The sequence below is a fragment of the Cavia porcellus genome, unplaced genomic scaffold, assembly GCF_034190915.1.
Source record: "Cavia porcellus strain 051 isolate PalLab524CR breed Dunkin Hartley unplaced genomic scaffold, mCavPor4.1 scaffold_6, whole genome shotgun sequence".
NCBI lineage: Eukaryota > Metazoa > Chordata > Mammalia > Rodentia > Caviidae > Cavia > Cavia porcellus.
The window spans coordinates 19,395,472-19,416,022 of NW_026947489.1; positions in this window are offsets into that span (position 1 = coordinate 19,395,472).

Consider the following 20,551-nt stretch of genomic DNA (forward strand, 5'->3'; position numbering starts at 1 on the left):
CGCATTGAGAAATTAAAACAATACCATTCGTAATAGAATCAAGTCAAGGAACTAATGCAACCAAGGGGGTGAAAGAATGCTACAATGAAAACTATGACATGACAAAAAAAGAGATCCAACAGAACACCTGAATATTGAAAGATATCTTTTGTTCTTGGGCAGTAGAATTAATATAGTGAAAATTATCAAGTATGATAATTTGCAGTAGCAAAGGCTGTTATACAGATTTAATGCAATCCTAACTGAATTATGAATAGCATTTCTCACAGAACTAGAGGGAAAAAAAATTCCTAAAATTTTTATGGAACAAGAAGAGACCAGAAGAACAAAAGCAATCTTGGGTAACAAGAGAAAAACAGGAGACGTTGTCCTCCCAGATTTGAAGTTATATTACAAAGCTACAATGATAAAAGCAGCATGGCACTGTCACAAAAATGGATGTGCAAATCAATGAAATAGTATACAGCATACAGAAACAATCCCAGACAAATTCATAATTTTGATCTTTGACAAAGGGTCAAAATATACATAGGAGGAAAGCTGTGCATGGTAGCATATGCCTGTAATTCCAGCACTTTGGGAGCTGAGGCAGGAGGATCACTGTGACTTTGAGGCCAGTATTGGCTACTTAGTGAGTCCAAAGCCAGTCTGAACTACATAGTTGCACCCTTCTGAAAAAAAAAAAAAGCCAAGAGAAAAGAAGGCTTTTTAATAAATAGTGAAAAAACTGGTTGTTTATATGCAGAAGATTAAAACTAAGCCTATATTTCATCATGTACTTAACTAAAAGAGAAACACTGATCTGTTAGGACATAAATTTGGTAAAACACTTGCGAACAAAAACATAGGCAATGACTTTCTGTATAGAACCCAATGGCACAAGAAATAGTACCAAAAATCAACAAATAGGATTGTATCAGATTAAAAACCTATGCACAGCGAATGAAACAATCAACAGAGTGAAGACACAACCTGGAAAATAGTGAAAAATGGCCAGTTGTTTCAGAGGCAGAGGACTAATATGTAGAATACATAAATAACTCCAAAAACTTAGACCCATCAAAATGAAAGACCCATTCAAAATTTGAGCTGCTGAAATGAATAGACATTTCATGAAAGAAGTACAGATGACCAACACATACATGAGAAAATATTCAACATTGCTACCATCAGAGATTAAAATTCAAAGGGCACCAAGATTCCATTTCATTATGGAAATAATGGCTACAATCGAGAAATCAAGTAATAACAAATGCTAGCAAAAGCAGTGGGGAATAAAAAGAATTCTTCTAAATTGTTGGTGGGATTTGTAAACTGTTGCAACTACTGTGAAAATGAGTGTGAAGATTCTTTAAGAAACTAAAACTAGAAATTCCATTTGTCCTGACTATTCTTCTAGTTATCTTCCTGAAACATCCTTCCTGAAAGACAATCATATTACAGTGATCCATGCACGTCCATGTTTATACAGCCATACCTTGGCTTAAAATGCATCTGTTCATGAACAATTCAATTTGTGAATAGAAGCATTCAGCAATAATTTGCGTCTGTTCACCAGCTCCACACTGGGGTGATGAACATGAATGTAGCCATCTTCCTTGCACAAACATGAACATGGTCTCTTCTTTGTTCTGATGTATGGTTGTGGCTTTCTCTAGTCAAAATCATGGTCATTGACAGATCTATGCATACTTGGGTGAGTCAAGAGTATATGATTTATTCAGTGTGCAATGCTGAGATTAAGGGTGCTGGGACTAATGACAGGAGATTGCCAGCTCAATCCACAGATTGAATTTGAACTGTTTTAATCCTGGTAGACTGGATACATTCTAAGGCACAGAAAGAGGCATGTGTGGTTCTCTGGCTTGTTACTTTTGCTGCCTTCCACTAGCGTGAACTATTGCCCATTTGCCATGTACCATCCTGCCTTGGAGCCTACCCATCATGGACTTAAATCTCTACAAACTATGGGCTAAATAAACGTTTTACCCGCTAACTTTAGGTGTTGGGCATTTTGGCTCTGCAATGAGAAAAGTAACTAAGCCAGCAGAAGTAAAAGATAAGGCTTGCAGGAAATTTCGTGAAGATTTTATCCCTATATTTTAGAGGAAATGAGTCATGAGACTGCAAGCAGGGAGACAGCACTTTGTGGATCAGGCACTCACCTCCTCAAAGGCATTCCACTTGTGTGTCAGCAACCTCTGAAGGGCAATGGGGTTCAATGGATGGGAAATCGGGTGGGTACTTTGTAAAGTCATCTTAGCATGGTCAATGCAGTTTTGTTCTTGTAAAGGGAAATAATCCATAAAATAAAGAGTGATTCAATAGTAGAGACAGCGAAGTCTGAAAGGAGATAGTTATTAGACAGAATTTTGCATACATTGCTACCTTTTCCTGAACATCTGCCCTGAATCAGCAGTTCCTAGTACATGAGATATAAAAAAAGGAAGGCAATAGGAAGATAAGAAGAGTAAAAGAGAAAAAAGATTATAGTATAGCAAAGTATGGAAGATGCCAAAAATTATTTGTGATTGATGTGTATCAGGTACCCATGCTAGGCACTGTAATGGCTAACTTTATTTATTATAGTGACTAGCTACTCAGTCATATTTATAGAATTTCCTTAAATGCTTTGACTTGCCAGATCAACGGGTGTAGTCTGTCTTTTATGGTGCATGGCTAGAGTTTTCTGCTGTATCTTATACAGTTTTCTGTAACACTGCCCAGGACACCTCAGAAGTATAAGATTGTGCTAAGGTTTAAATGGAAGTACTCTCCAAAATGCATGGTGAAATGTATTCTCATGATTCTGATATTAAAAGGAGGAGGCTTCCAGAACATGATTAAACATTTAGGGCCCTGATCCCATGAGCAGTTTGCTTCAGGGACTAATCTTAGGTCCTCTTTGTTCTTCTGTCCATCCTATCACATGAAGGTTTAACATTTGTCCCCATTCTTCTTGATTCTAGTGCTGCAGTCACAAAATGCCATTTTAAAAGTAAAGACTAGGCCCTCCTTATACCCCAATCTTACTGGTGCTCTGATCTTTTACTTCTAAGCTTCTGGAACTGTGTGAGAAATACATTTCTGCTTTTATAAATTACTCAGTCTGTGATATTTTTCTTAAAGCCGTACAAACAGACTAAAAGAGACAGCCTTCCTAAATCATGCAGGAAGAAAGAACTGAAATATGGTTTTGAACTTAAATATACAGTCCTCTTCACTTATTCATGGTTCTGCTTTCAACAGTTTCAGTTACCCACTGTCAAATATAGTCTGAAAATAATAAACGGAAAATTCCGGAAATAAACAGTTCATGAATTTTACATATAAAGTATTTTGAGTTACATGATGAAAATTTTCTTAAATCCTGTCCTGCATATGTGAATCACCCCTTTGCAATGTATCCATGCTGTATGTGCTACCTGCCCATTGTCACTTAGTGGTCTTCTCCACGTTAAATTGGCTGTCCTGCCTTGCAGTGCTTGTGTTTAAATCACTGTTAGGTAGTAGCCTCACATCTCACTGCAGAACCTACCTCGTTTACTTCTCTTTATCTCATCATGTGGGCATCACTTCACCTTGTATCACCAAAAATGGGGACAGAGTACAATACAGCCTTCCCTCTAGTCCATAGGGAATCATTCTCAGACGCATGCCATCATCATAATCTTCAGATATTTAACCCCTTTCCGTAATGGGACACAGTGTTTGCTTTTAACCTATGCACATCTCCCTGTGTACTTTAAATCATCTTTTCATTACTTAGGTTTCATGCAATGTAAATGTTCTTTTAAAAGATGACAAATGCATATGTGTCCAGTACAGGCTCAACTTTTAATAGTTTCAATTTGTGATGGGCTGAATCTGTGGATGCAGAACATGTTGCTTTGGAGGGCTGACAGTTCAAAAAGTAATGGGGAAGTGAGGGAGGGAAGAGCAAAGAGAGACAGATCACAGAATATTGTGACACAAGTTATATTTCATTTGCTATTGTTAATCTCTTTCTTACATAACTTTAAATTATATATATATGTATATATGAGGAAACTATGTGTGTATGTTTATGTGTGTGTATCTGTTTGTCCATGTGTGTGTCTGTGTGTAGGGTTTGATGTTATCCACAGTTACTGGCATCCATTGGGAGTTGTGGATCACAGTCCTTGTGAAACAGGATGTTTTTAAAATCAGAATTAACTAATCTTTTGGTTACTAGCAATCCATGATTGTGACTGTTTAAGATCCTGCATCAAGCTGACTATGGCGTTCAGTCGCAGGCTACTCCTAGTAAGATTGAAGCAAAGCTCTGGAGATGGGGAGATTTTATTGTCAATTTCTGGGTTATTTGGTTTATCTTGTATGAGATACAAACACTGATGCATTTTCAGAGCTATATATCAACCTGATTTACCCAGGCAGGCATCTATGTAAAGAAGGCAGCGTCTATTGCTAAAGCAATTTTTCTCTGGTGGTACAAAGATTTAGAGAATCTCACCAATGTTATTGGAGACCTTTACCCACGTTTAATGTGTTACAGAGACACAAGACTTACGGAGCTTAGGGAATATCCTGGGTGATTATAAAGAGGAGCATTAATTTGGTTACATTAATATAGAAACATCTTCTAGAGTCATCCTTGTACAGTGGAACATAGATTCAACTCCACTTGCAGCTGATCCTGCCTCCCACCTCATCCTCTTGCCAGACAAGTGGGTTGGACAAGAGCCATTGTTTTGCTTGACAATCCCTCACCCATGCGACATTCATTCTATCATTGTCTCGGTCTTTCAACCACTCATTCATCCACTCACCAAATAGACACTGAGTGTCTATTGTGTCACAAAAACTGTTTTGCAGAAAGTTTCACCATGAATCAAGAAGAAAGAGTGGATAAAAATTACAAATGACACATTGTGATGATGAAAACACTCATTGACATCAGTAAACCACACAGCCTCATTCAGATGTTCATTGATTCTGAACGCACAACACTGAGAAGTGCAGAGCCTCTCTCAGAAATTCCTAATCATGTTAGCATGCGAGGGGACTGACTTCAGCTTCAGACCACGAGGGAAAAATACAATGTGTGTCTAGAATATTTGTTATGTTAAATCTCCCTCTTTTGATTTACACTTCAAAAATTAGAATCATAGCAAAAAACAAAGATAGTGAAAAGGAACCCGTTATTTAAAATTCTGAGGTTAGTACTTTTGTTATTTTGATCTTTAGCTTTTCAGTCTTTAGTCTTATATAAAATACATAGAAACAGAAATATATGAATATTATGTGTATGACTATGTATATATGTGCGTGTTTTCCTACCAAAAAGCACATCATGTACAATATTATATATCCACATATTCATTCAGTAATTATGTCACTTTCATGAATTGAATGTTCTTTCATAACGTGGTTTTTATTAGCATGAATATGCTGTTACTATATTTTGTTTTTATTTTTGGTGCATTTAAGATTGAACCCAGAGTCTTTATACTGAGCTATAATCCCTATACAGTATATATATATATATATATATATATATATATATATATATATGTGTGTGTGTGTGTGTGTGTGTGTGTGTGTGTGTGTTTATATATAAAATATATAGAGAGAGCATATAGAGAATATATATATATATATACATATATATACAATGTATAGAATATATACAGAATGTATTCTCTCTATATATATATGTAGAGAGAATATATATAGAATATATATATAGAGAGAGAATATATAGAATACATATATAAATATTTATATATACATATATATATGAGAGAGACAGACAGACAGAGAGAGAGAGAGAGAGAGAGAGAGAGAGAGAGAGAGAGAGAGAGAATATATATAGGATATATCTATATATAGCAGCTTTAGTGCTGGCTCCTGAATCAGAACTGCTTAAGCCCACATCTGATTTTCCAAGGCTTGAGGCAGATAAATTACACAAACCAGGTGAAATCTCATCTGCTTTGCTTCTGCAAGGCACTAGCAGGCAGTTACTGCTTTTGTGGAAGGAGCAGAGCCTCAGAACAGTGGCTGCTACACAGCTGGGGGCACTCAGAGTAGGACTTGAATCTAGGTATCCTGACTCCAAATTCCCTGGAAAGGGCCTCTGGTTCTGTGGTCTACAACAGAAGGGGAGGATGAGGCCTGGGACAGAGCCCTGAGCTGTCCCTGCCCTCATAGCTGTTCCCCCTGTTCTATGCTCAGACTCTAGGACAGAGTCAAGGTATATGCTCTGGAGCCCAAGAAGAGAGGCTCGCTCTCTCTCTCTCTCTCTCTCTCTCTCTCTCTCTCTCTCTCTCTCTCCCCACATATACTTAGAATATATAGATAATATATAGAATATATAGAATAGAATATAGAATTCTATAATATATAGTAGAATATAGAATTCTATAATATATAGAATTCTATAGAATATATTCTATATATTCTATATTCTGTACTCTATATTCTATGTTCTAGCTAAGTCTCCAAGTAAGGCTCATTTGTGATTCTCAGTGTACCGATTACAAGCTTGGCTTGAATTTTTTGATGTTGTAAACCATACTGGTATATCAGTCAGCTTTGATTAAAGTTATTCTGGTTAACATACCATATAAAAGCTAGTGGCTTAAAATAATCATCTTTGCTTTCCTTGACTTAATGTTTAGCCATGGAACCTCATATGCTTCGAGCAGGTATGCAATTCAGGGTTTTCTCCATGTGATCCTCATCTCCCTTGACTACTAGGCTACTTGGGAGAACACTATTTCTATAGCAACAGTATGACAAGCTTCACTTTGCAAACAGATTCCAAACCTTTTTATCACTACATCTACCTCTAAACAATTTCCCAGACTGAATCACATAACCAATCTCCCAGTACACTCCAACTTTGTAAAGAGAAATTCTAAGAAAGTAAAAAACTTGAATAATGTGGGGGGGGGTTTAGAGCAAGAAAGCCATCTGTCACCCGAAAATGAGCATTCTTGAGGATATAGCTTTGTGTGTGTCTCTTTCTCAGTGGTGTTTTTTTTTTTTTTTTTAAGATTACTTTCTGCAAGTATGATGGATCATCGCCTTTCACTGGCCCAAATAAATGCTTCTAATCCACCCATGTCACACACTCTCCAGTGTAGGAATATACAATACAGCTAAATTCCAAGTGAATTAAGAAGTTAATACAGGCAATTACTGGCTGGCAAATACATTCTTGTGTGGCCCTGATTCTTCATCTGTGTGGTGGTGTTCCATCTCAGTTTTTATCTTTCCTCTGGCTCTCTTGTTTAATTACCTCAGAGATCCTTGCTTTGCCTCTTTAGTGAACATTATCACTACTAATTGGGACATGTGCTTGCCATTTGCCTTTCAGCAGTTAAGCAGCATTGCCTTGAGGAAAGACATTGCCAGCAGCCTCTCTGCAGCCTGGCAGAATGGACAGAACTTCCTGGTTCATGACTTTGAGCTGGAAGAAGACCGACCTGAGACAAACAGTTTCATTCTCACCTATTAGTCCTAGTTTTCCTAATTATTTGTCAGTTTTATAATTAATCACATGTTTTCATTTTTACTGAGTATGAGTGGACTTTAAATGGATAAGCCAGTTGAAGGAAGGAATAAATGGTAATCCTGATTTTTTCTATATGCCATAAGACTTCTAGATCAATGATATCAAACTTTAACATGCATGGTGATATCCTGGATGTGTCTTTAAAAGGTTTAATTTAATTCTTTATCCCTATTGTCAAAATATTGGTTTAATTATATAAGGAGGTATCCACATATTGTCATTTTTAATAAAAATATTTTTGGAGAAGTAAGATTTAGACAGTATCTTAAGAAACTACTGGAAAGTGTTGTTTTTAATCCAGCTGCACATTTACAAATATAAGAAACTTTATATCATGCCAAGGCCTCCAATGTGCCACAAAAATTTTTACTTAATTAGCCTCGTGTTGAATTCAAACAATAGCATTTTACAAAAATCCTGTCGCAGAATTTTTAATATGTGGATGTTTAAAATGTAGAATCATTGCTGTAAACTCTAAAGATTTTGCAGAGATTTGATGGATGTTATTACACTTATCACACAAACAGACACACACACACACACACACACACACACACACTCACACAATCATGCACACACATGTCCTTTAAATATTTTCTGTAGTTTTCTTCTCCCTCCCAGAAGGAGACTAAGACCTGTTTATTATTAATCAGAACAATACAAACTGTATGCATACAATTTTTTAATAAAGTAAAGTTTGTGTTACTAAATTTGCTCCTTGGGGATTCTGGTTTTATCTCTCATGAGTGAAGGTTTAAGCAGTCATCACACCCATTATTTTATTATGAAAAACCTGGCATATCTAAAGGCAATATCCCCTCTTGGATTTTTCAGAGAATTGAAGCTATAGGATAAGTCACCATTCTAGAGGGTAAAGAGATGGGAAAATTCTGAAAGCCACTGAGAATTGCTTTCCTAAAGCAGCAGTTCTGAGAGTCAAATGCTGGAAGGATCATTGTGATCAGAAGTCCACACAGCAGGCCTGACCTTTCCAGTGCTACCACCTGTTTGCAAGTTGGCTTATGCATTTGCGATTTTGGATTTAGGAGAGTGTTCCCACCATGTTCCTAATGGATAGCATGAGTCAATGTCCTCAAACTCTTTGGTTTTTACAAACCACATGGAGTAGTCTGAACATCTGTCTTTTTTTCAGGAGTCTGGAATTTAAGTATGTGCTATTCAGAGGGCACCCCCAATCAAAACTCTAATTCATAGGAACTTAATATTCTCTGGTGAGATAACATTTAATAATTATTCTTATGACTCACTATTATAGGAATTAAGAGCATGCCATGTTTCACTCTGAGGAGTTAGAGCCTGCTTTCTATCAGAACACATTTCCATACATTTTTTACCCTTACAAATTATACTTTCTATCATTTTGCTGTAAAAATTATATATATGAGGATAGTACATTGATTTATTTATAAGGATGTCTACCTTATAAATATAAAGGACTATAACTGAATCTGTATGAAATTCAAACTCTGTTACTTAGAGGAACCCAAGGTCAAAAAGGAATGGATGTAAAGATACTGTAAGATCATGTAACCTCTGATACCTACAGCTAAGCTCAATGTGAAACCCAGCCCAGTTCTTTAACAAATTAACAAATATCTTCTCACGGGTCTTTCTACTAAACTCTGAAAATTAGTGTATGGAGGAATCACCCTACACCCCACCAAAAGAAGCTATTTAATAGTAAATTTGAAATGTAGAAGGTTGATTATGCATAAGTCTAAAGAATGAGATACTTTTGAAAGCCATTGCTTTAGCAGAAGTTCCACAGTTTCATGGGCTTGATGAAGGTAACTCACCCAGTTCTCATAGTGAAGTCTTGAGAAAGACAGTCTCCATGGTGTGCTACAGCGAGAGAGAATGATCACTGTGCAATATACTCAGAGTCTTCTGTCTAACAAAATCCCTTTCCCCTGGGGGAAGTATTTTCAAGAGACCTCCGTCAGGAAGAACATTCCTCAAGTTAAGACCAATGCAGCCTTTCTGTTTCTCCTGTAGGAGGGAAATAAGTTAAAGAGACTTGAACTGAAGTCCTAGGAAATGGGTTAAAAATAGTGCCACCACAGGAGGAGTGTGGGAAGGAGGGAAATATATTAGTGAGATAATTCTGGAGAACACAGTCCCAAGACAGAGCCCACTTAAAGACTATCAATCAATAGCAAGTTATTGAATGCCCTCAATCTTCCAACATGACCACCACACAAGGATGTCTATCTTATAAATACAAAGGATTATATAACCAAATCACCACAAAATTAAAACTGTAATAATTACTTAGAAGAACCCAAGGAAAGGGAAGTAAGGATACTATAAGATCATGTAATCTCTGATACCTATAGCTAAGCTCAATATGAAACCTAGCCCAGCTCTTAAACAAGTTAACAAATATCTTCCCATGATAGTCTTATTTAATTTAGTTATTGTTACAAGCCAAACTTATCTAAAGAGTCAAAGTAATCACCAGAACTAGATTTAGATATCACACAGTGCTAAATTTATTAGTCAATTACTTTTAAATCACCATGATTGAATTGTTAAACACTATAATAGAAAAAAGTATAAATATGCAAGAAAAATAAGCAATATAAAGATAGAAATGCTGAAATGCTGAAAAAGAATTGAATTGCTAAAAATTAAAAAAACACAGTAGCAGACAAAAAGCAATGTTTTGATGTGCTCATCAATAGGCAACTAGGGAAGAATCAGAGCTCAAATATAGTGATTAAAATTTTCACAAGCTAAAAGGTAAAGAAAACAAGTAAGGAAAACAGAATAGGCATTTCAAGACTCCTGGAACAATTTCATAAGAAGTGGCACATGTATATTTGAATGAAAGAATGAAAAAATATACCATGGAGCTGAAAGAGTATTTGAAATAATAATGTTTGAGAAATTTCCAAAATGAATGAGGTATCTATCAAGATGAAGATCAAGAATCGCAGGAAAAATCCACATCCATGCCATATACCATGATTAAAAGACAGGGATGAAAGAAAAATTCTAGTAGTGAGATGTGTTAGGAGAGTGTAGTTGTAGCATAGTGAGAATAGATATTGTTGCAGACTTCTCATCAGAACTCATCTATGCAAAAAGAGAGTGGAGTGCAGTGTTATATAAAGTACAGAGTTATATAAAGTATAAATAAATGTTCAGAAAAGTAAAAGTTGGCCAAAGTCTTCATAGATTGATCTTCCTTGCAAAAATATAGTATTTTTGTCAGAGAAAAAAGTGACACAATTCAAATACCTGTATCTCCATAAAGAATGGAAGAACATGAAAAAGAAATAAAAGGAAGTTAAAGAAATTTTTATTTTTCTTATTATTCATTGATCAAAAAGACTATTGTGTAAAATAATAATAGTATCAATCTGCTAGGGGATTATGACATACAAGTAAAGTAAGTGATGGTACCACGAGTGTGGGAAGGAGCGTTTGTGAACAACACATGACACATGATGCAATGTAGTACTGTTTGAAGTAGGCTTATATTTAATATAGATGTGCACCAGAAACGCTGGAACAATCACTAACATTTGCAGGCAAATATAACTGACCTGATATGAATTAAAATGGAATCATATAAAATGCTCAAATATTACTAAAGAAAGCACATAAAGGGAAAAATAGAAATAAAAATGCAGTGAATACAAAATAATTCTAGGGTTATCACTTTAAAAATGAATAATGTAAATATACTGATTTAAGGAGAGACCTCTCCAAATGGATGAGAATTAAAACCCAACTCTTACTGTCTACAAAAAATTCATAAAGACTAATGCAAGTTAAATAAAGAGTGACATGGCGGAGAGTGACATGGCACACTGATGCTAATCAGAAGAAAGATGTAGAGGTGGCTGTGTTAGCTACAGAAAAAGCTGACTTCAAAGAAAGGATGTTTTGGGGGTAATGAAGGACCAGGGTATATTATGGTTTAGATCTTTTTTTAAAATTTTATTTAAAGAAAGAAAAAAACCAAAACAGTAAAAGGGTACAAGTAATACAGAATTTTAAAAAATAAACAGTAAGAAATCACTAGTTAATAGATTACATATTGTTACCTTAGAAATAGTTTTTCAAGTTACAAAATTAAAGCATACAAAGTGGGCATTCAAACATTGAGACTGCAAACAGTTGTGTTCAATGATCCAACAAAAACTTAGTAATATGGTCATCTATCTTACACACCTAAACACACTTGCAGTTGTATCCTTTAGAGCACTTTCTTTTCCTCTCTTGTTTACAATAACAGTTACACACTTTGGGTTTTATTACTCCCAAAGTTCTTATTACTTTTTTTTTTTTTGGAAGAGAATAAACCAAATGTGACAAAACAAAGCAGTCAGTCAAAACAAAGGATGGACATAGTACATGATGTAAAAGCAGAATACAAGGTAATCAACAGTGGTTACCATAATGCCTCTTGCTACCTAAAAGGAATTGCCTATATCATCAGGTATAATAAAATTGAACAAAACAGTACAGAACAAAACCTAAACTTTGGAGACATTACAGGACTTCAAAAGAAGATAATAGTCAAATCAGAATGGGCATCATAGTGAATCTTATTGCCTTCAAAGTAGTTGCCTATACCCTCAAACTTGATACTATCAAACAAAACAGACTAGAGTAAAATCAGTCAAAAGAAGATGGTGAGAGCAATACAGGGCTTCAAATCAAGTTAATAGGAAATAAAAAAGTTACTATAATATATCCTACTAATATTTTTTAGATTTTTCCCTTAATTAAATTTTTTTTAAAATTAATTTAAAAAAGGGGGGGATTGAGATAAAAGAGGACATAACAATACAGTTCAGAACAGAACAATTCAAGCAACATAGTGTTTCACCACAAGATAACTTGACTTAAGAGTAGTTACATAGTGTCTCTTTCCTTAAAATATTTGAGTATAACTTCATATACTCTAGCATCAAACATATCAGGATAGTGTGAAACCATTCAAGAGAATGAAAGTATGACAAAGTATTTAGAACCAGCGAACAAAAAATGGACAATGGTTTCTATATTATCTCTTTGCCTATAAATATATTTATATGTATTTAGATCATTTAAGTGTATTTATATCATTTCTTACACTAGGGAAATTTCAGTATACATACATGTGAGTTTGATTTATTTCACTTATAAGTATGGTCTCAAGCTGCACCCACTTATTTATAAATATCTCAATGTGATCCTTCTTTATAGCTGAGTAATACTCCATTGTATAAAAATACCACAACTTTTTTTATTCATTTCTCAGTTGATGGACACTTAGGCTGTTTCCAAGATCTGGCTATTACAAATTGTGCTGCTATAAACATGGGTGCACATATATTACTGTGGTATATGATGCTTTCATTTCTTCTAGGAATATGCCTAGAAGTGGAATAGCTGAAACAAACGGGGCTTCCAGTCCCAGTTTTTTGAGAAATCTCCAGACTGACCTCCACAATGGTTGTACCAGTCTACACTCCCACCAACAGTGCAGGAGAGTTCCATTTTGCCCACAGCCTCTCCGGCATTTGTTGTTGTTGGTTTTCTTGATCCTGGCCATTCTTTCAGGAGTGAGATGGAATCTCAGTGTGGTTTTAATTTGCATTTCTCTAATGAGTAATGATAAGAAACATTTTTTCATGTATTTATTTGCCATTTGTATTTCTTCATCTGTATTCATCTCAGATGCCCATTTTTGGATTGGGTCTTTACATTTTGGGGGTCTGATTTTTTTTAATTCTTTATATGTTTTAGACAGAAGTCCTTTGTCTCAGGAACAGTTCACTAAGATTTTTGCCCAGTTTGTGGGTTTTCTTTTCACTATGCTGGAGATTTCTTTTGACATGCAGAAACTTTTTAATAAGAGGTGATCCCATTTATTGATTCTGGGAAGTATTTCCCATGTGGTTTCAGTCCTATTCATGAATTCTCTACCTACCCCTATGTCTTCAAGGTTTTTACCCAATTTGTCTTCCAATAGATTTAGTGTTTCTGTTTTAATATTCAGATCTTTGATTCATTTAGATTTTAATTTAGTACATGGTGATGGGCATGGGTCTAGTTTTAGTTTTTGGCAAATGGAGAGCCAGTTTTTCCAGCACCATTTATTAAAGAGACTGTCGTTCTACCAGTGAACCTGGTTGGCTCCTTTATCAAAGATAAGGTGGTTGAGTGTGTTTGTAGTTGTGGTTGTATCTTCTAATCAATTCCATTGATCTTCAGTTCTGTTTTGATTCCAATACCATGTTGATTTTACTAAGGTTACTTTGTAATATAACTTCAAGTCAGGGATTGTGATGCCTCCTGCCTTGCCTTTGCTGCGTAGAACTGTCTTTGCTATTCTAGGTCTCTTCTCACTCCAGATGAATTTTAGGAGTGATTTATTGAGATCTATGAATTACGCTGATGGTATTTTTATTGGGATTGCATTGAATCTGTATAAGAGTTTTGGGAGAATGGCCATTTTCACAATATTTATTCTTCCTCTCCAAGAGCAAGGGATATCTTTCCATTTTTTGAGATTGTCTTCAATTTCTTTTTTCAGTATATTATATTTTTCCCTGTACAAGTCTTTCACTCCTTTCTTGAGAGTAATTCCTAAATATTTCATTTGTTTGGTTGCTAGTGTGAAGAGTGTGGTTTCTCTTATTTCTCTGTCAGTGATTTTGTTGTTAGTGTATAGGAATGCTATTGTTTTTGAGTAGTGATTTTGTATCCAGCTACATTACTGAATTTATTTATTATATCTAAGAGTCATTTAGATCTAAAAATGTCCCCCAGTGGCTTCTGTGATCAGAGGTGGAGCTTCTTGAAAGTGATTGGCTGAGAAGGGCCCTATCTTCCTCAGCCATTCAATCCATTGATAGTCCGATTTGATGGCATTATTGTCTAGTGACAGAAACTCAGGAAGTGGCATCTGCCTCAAGAGAGCAGGTACTGGGAGCGTGGTCTTGGCGACTCTGTCTCCTCCTCAGCCTCTTCCTCTCTGACTCTTGCTCTGTCTCACTGTCTTCCTGCTGCCATAGATGTAAATCTGTCCTTCGTCACCCTTTCTCAGCAAGACGATTTTGTCTCAACATAACACTAAAGGCAATAAAGATAGCTGATCAATGACTGAAAACTGAAATCAAGAGCCATGATAAATCTCTCTTCCTTTTGAATTGCTTTCTCAAGTGTTTTTCACAGCAATGAAAACTGTACAATGATAAAGTGGTCAATTCTTCAATAACACAGGGCACTCCAGAAGTATGCGCACCTAATAACAGAACTTCAAAATACATGAAGCAATATACGTGAGGTTTTTACTGATAGAACTGAAAAATAAATGAATCCACTTTTATAGTTAATGACTTCTGCACAGTTTGTTAGTAATTGATATGTCAACAGGCAGAAAATAACGATACAGATGACTGGGTAGCGCTATCAATCAACTAGATCTAATTGACATTTAAAGACCACTTTATCCAACCTTACCAGCATTCACATTTTATCAAGCTTACATTGAACATTCAGCAAAATAAAGCACATTCTGGATCATAAGACACAGCAGAACAGATGTAAAAAATAGAAATCATCCAAATATGTTCTCAGACCACACTGGTATTAAACTAAAAATCAGTAACAGAAAGAAAACTGGAAATATATCAACTATTTCAGAAATAAAGAACATATTTCTAAAGTACATAAAGGCCAAAAATTAAAAAACAAGAACTGTTGCCATGAGAAATTAAAAAATATTTTGAACAGAGTGAAAATGAAAATTAAACTTTTTAAAATTTGTGGGCCACAGCAAAAAGAGTGTTTGAAAAGAAATTATAGCATCAATTATATGCTTTAGAACACAGAGATCTAAATTCAGCAACTTTAACCTGCTGTATTAGGAAACTAGAGAGAGAATAAAAATTTAGATGTAAAGCAAGCAGCAGAAGAAAAGCTAGAACACTGATTAAAAAAAAAAACTTAAAAAGATTGCAGATAAAATCAAAAACACTGTCAGCTATTTTTTGAACAGATGAATAAAACTGAGAAACCTTTGGGCTAACTAATGAAGAAAGAGGAGATACAAAGTGTCAGTATCATAAATTAATGAAAAGTTATAAATCCTGATTTCATGGATATTTAAAGGATAATATAGAAATACCATGACTAAGTCTGCAAACACGAATTTGACAACTCAGGTGGAATGCACCAATTCCCTGAAGGATGGAAGCTACAGAAATGCACTGAACGAGAAATAGGTTGATTTAATGACACTATATCTAGTAAAGAAACTGAATTAGTAATTAATACTTCAAAAGTAAATATACTTTGGTGTATTCTACAATACTTAGGAAACAAATGATGACAACCCTCATAATATCTTGCAAAAAAAATAAGAGCTAAAGAAAATTTCTAATACGTTTTATGAGGCTAGCATTACCGTAATACTACCAAAACATGAAAATAAAAATAAAAATCACAGACTACCCATCTCTTTAATAAAGAGAGACACAACAATTATTTAAAAAATAGCAAAAAACTCCAACAATGTTTGGAGAAAATTGTTCAAGATGGTGCTCTGGGATTTACTCTAGGTATGCCAATTGGTCCAACAGTAAAAAATATATCAAAAAATTAACATTTTAATAGATTAAAAAAGAATAATCATATGACCAAATCAATTGATACTGAAAAAGCATTTGAAACAATTCAGTACTCATTAATGATCAAAGCAGTTCACTGGGAATACATGAAGTTTCTTCATCATGGAGGAAATCCTGCATCTAAGCTCATTTTTACTTAATGTGTTTAAAATTATTGGAACATTTTAGTTAGATAGAAAAAGTGAATTGTAAAACATATATAGAATGAGACAGAATAAGTAGAAGGATTTTAATAACCACTTCAGAAAATCCAAAAAATTCTGTATTAATACTCTTGGAATTAGTAAGTAAAAAGGAATTTCAGGTTAGTAGCATTGAAGGACATTAGAAACTGGGGAAATCATTACTGCCTGAAGAAACGGCCTTCCAGTCCACAAACTAAGCCAGCTCTTTGTTGGAACCCGGGCCATACAGTGGAATAAAGCAATCTCGTGTTGTCCCTTCTATGGAGGTTGCTTTACAAACCCTGTCTCCACAGTAAGCGAGAATGTAGTGGGCTCGCTCCAGCAGATCACCACTGAACTCTGCCCGAGCTTTGATTTCCAGCCTGGCCTGCCAGCCAGACCTTCTGATGGTCAATTAATCCAGCCTGCCACCACTTTTCTGCCAGTAAGTCTCAATTAACCCTATCCTACCCAGCTAATACCTTAATAAATCTTACCCTTCACAAGCTGTTTCTAAGTCTTTTCTTGAATCTCTTCACAAACTACTCCACTATCCAGGCACATTTGGGCTGTGAATGAGACATATTTACAATACCACACTTCACTTGGAAAAGAAATACTTAGATAAAAGTCTAAAACATTTATGTTTAAAGATGTGTGAACATAAAGTGAAATACTAATTAAAAATAAATAAATTGAAAGAGACTCTATTAGGTTAGGAGACAGTGTTAAAATATTAACTATCCCTAGGTGTTCCATAGTTGCAGTGCAACACTAAGGTCTCAACCAGCTACTCTGTGTGTGTCAGTACCTCTAAAATTACATGGAAATACAGAAGACCTATAATGCTGAAAAGTTATAAAGTCACAGGATTCTTGCTACCTAATTTAAAAACAGCCCAGAACCATGGTGATGGACAGTACAATACTGGGAAGAACCAGGCACTGGTTCAGCCAAACAGAAGAGAGAGCCCAGAAATGCAATCACTTAAAATAGTCCACATTGCCTCAATAACGGAATAGAGAAAAGTCAAAAAGCCACTGATGAAAGGGTAGTCTTTCTAAAGAAATGTACAGGAGCAATTGTATATTCATATGTAAAAAGAAAAAAAAAAAAAGAACACCATTACATCTTACAACTTACAAAAACTTAATTAAAACTGGAGCATAGACTTAAAGTAACATGCAAACATATAAAATTTGCTTAAGAAAATACAGAAGAAAAATGATACTGAGTTCAGTGATATGTGTTCTGGGACAACAGAAATATTCTGAATCACAAAAGAAAAATTAGTGGTACTTTATTTATATTATGAGCTCTGCTCTGGGAAAGGCAGTCAAAAGAATGGAAACAAAAAGCACAGAATGGGAAGAGATATTTATAAAATACACATTTTTAAGTGACTTCCATCCAAAACAAAACCAAAAATACCTCCTAGCCGGGGTGTGGTTGCATACAGCAGTCATTTCAGCATGGAATCTAGCAGCCTGAAGCCAGAAAATAGCCATTTACTGATTTAGTTAAACCCTATTTCATAAAACAAACAAACAAACAAACAACAGAAGAGATTGGGGGAAGGTGGCTGATGATGCAGCTTAGTGCCAAGGCACTGGGTTTAATCCCAGTAGTGGAAAAAATAAAATAAAATCTGAAATTTAAAATAAAAACCTCTTAAAATGCTAAGGAAACAAAAGATTTCGATTTTTTTTTAAATAGGCAAAAAGATCTAGTTACATGTGCAAAAAAAAAAAATAGTTCAACATCATTGGTCCATTGGGAAATGCAAATTAAAACAATAAAATCCCTATACATTTAGTAGACATGCTACAACTCAACAATTTGCAGTATCACCTACTGGGTTAGGGCAAAACACCAGGGACTTGTTCACTACTGGTTGGAAAGGAAAATGATACTGCCATTTTGGATATCAGTTTCTTACAAAGCTAAACATAGGTTTATCTTACTACCTTGCTATTGTGCACCTATTTACTCAGTTAACTTCAAAATTTATATTCTTAAAATAGCTATACATGAATAAAATCTATATTCATAATGACAAGGAGTTGGATGCAACAAAGGTGTCCTTCAATTGGCGGATGGATAAAATAAACTACAAAACATCCCTAGCCAGGAAAACTAGTCAATAACACGAGAGAGCAAAGCCACGGAAAATAAGGCTGTCATAAATGTATGCATATTTATAGGGGAAGAACAGTACCCTGTCGGGCTTGTTATATGATTCCAGTTATATGACATCAAGTAAAACACAAAGCAATAAATAGTTACAAAGGATACAACGAGATGAGTGAACATAATGTATGCAAAAAAAAAAAAAAAAAAAAAAAACAACAATAACAACAAAAAACAATAAGGAATTTGCAGATGCCAGGATGGAAGTCAGAGCACATAAGAAGAATCAAATTTTGTTACAAATATATGCAATAACCTGACTGGAGGGAGGGTTAGCCTGAGTAGCTTTGGAAACTAGTGGATCCTGTAAGGCTAACAGTAAGGAGACTTTGACATAGTGTTACAGGCAGCTGAGCTAGTTAGAAACATTATAGGTAGTCCCGGCACAGAGGACCAAATGTCTTGTAACCTCAAAGAAGACCTCTTGCTGTGTGCCAGATCTCAAGACAGAAGGAAAAACAAATGTAACTACATCCTATTATAAGCAGTAGGGATTAGGTATGGATCAGTTTGAGAAGCCAGGAGTCACCCCAAACCCTTTCAGGAGGAGTCACTGATCCAAAAGAATACTTGCTTGCTAGCTATGAGACTCACTTCCCCATTAGTTTCTGATTTGGTCAATTTTACCTGAGCAATTAAATGTATTGCTTGACCATAATTCTGTCTGCCTTCCGAGTTCCCAGTTTTCCCACTTTAGACCCTCCTCACCTCGTGGTTTTATTTATAAAAATCCTTAGAAAAGACAGAGTCTTTGGCCCACTTGAGACCACTTCTGTCTCTCTCTCTCAGACAGAAACTTTCCTTCTCTCAATAAATATTTCTACTCTTAACCTCTGTTGTTCCTAAAATTCATTCTTCGATTTTAGAGAACATGAACTCCTATAAGACATATAGTAGATCAGGAATTTCATTCCCCTATATCAGTAACGAGGCACTCTACCTGATAAAATTATTTCCCGTGGAAATATAGGTTAATAATTCAGAAACTCATAAATATATTGCTGGCATTAAAGTAAAAATAAGTTGGGGAGCAGAAAACAGATTTCTCAGTACTGGAGTAATTTACAGATATAGATGAAGCTAGAATAAACTATGTAATTGAACTGCATCAGAGTTGGTAATGTAGGTATAAGCGCACTCTTAGATTAGTATAATAGAGATAGTTCAGTATTAAATATTTGCAAATATGTAAGTAAACACACTTAGCATCCACATCTCTATTTCCAACGTCTGCCTACTGAGGGAGCCTCACCCAGGAGCAGCAAATGCTGCTCTTCAGTAAGAGAAGGAGGGCTCCTTGGAGAAACAGCTGAGTTGGGGATTAGAACTGGTACTATACAAGATGAACCTGGAGCATCTTATTGCAATAGGAGGTAAAATACTACTTAAAAAACTAATTACACACACACACACACACACACACACACACACACACACACAAATGGCAAGAGGTCAAATTAGTACAGAAGAAAACTTAAAGAGATTCCAGGCCCGAAGCTGGAACAATTTGAGCACCACAGTTATGTAGTACTAGATTAAAACCCAAAGAAAAATAAATATTGTGAGTGTGTCTACACTTATGTAAATGAGTGATGAAATAAATGGATACATAAAGGATTAAATAGTCAGTAGTAGTGGAGAGCAGACGCCTCTCCCATGTAGAAGGATTCTAAACAGTTCATGTAGATATTTCCACTTCAAGGATGTGTAACATAGCTTCTCATTCCTCAAGTGTTGATTGTGCACATTGATTTCCTTCCAAAACCACCAAGTAGAAAAGAGTAATACAGAGAAATGGCAGTGGAGAAACAGACAAGCCTCACCTTACCCCATGATTAGTGTCAGTGTCAATAGTGGTTAGTGTGCACACTGCAGATGAGGAGATGGGAATGGCAGCTTACCTCTGTACTCTTTTTCCTAAAACATAAGTCGGCAGCCCAAATACCAGACAAAAATCTCAAGTGAGGGACATTCTACAA